Source organism: Penaeus monodon, chromosome 21, assembly GCF_015228065.2.
Source record: "Penaeus monodon isolate SGIC_2016 chromosome 21, NSTDA_Pmon_1, whole genome shotgun sequence".
Taxonomy (NCBI): Eukaryota; Metazoa; Arthropoda; class Malacostraca; order Decapoda; family Penaeidae; genus Penaeus; species Penaeus monodon.
The window spans coordinates 4671498-4671764 of record NC_051406.1 but is presented as its reverse complement, the minus strand read 5'-3'; positions in this window follow the sequence as shown (position 1 = coordinate 4671764).

The following is a 267-nucleotide window of genomic DNA, read 5'->3' as shown; positions in this document are numbered from 1 at the left end:
AATTACAATTTTCTTGGAATGAATCAAGAAAAGTGCGGTGAGAATAACGACAGAATGCGTTTAATAAATGATAAAAATAGAGAGAGAGAGAAAAGATGATAAATGAATAGGTAAATAAGGATAATTTCCGTGATAAAAGGTGCGGAGAAAAGCAGAATATGTTAAGTAAATGATAGAAAAAGAGAGAGAACACGACAAACCAGTCAATAAATACGAACTATTTTTCATAAGCATATACCAAAACGGAAATTAAACAATAATAATAAC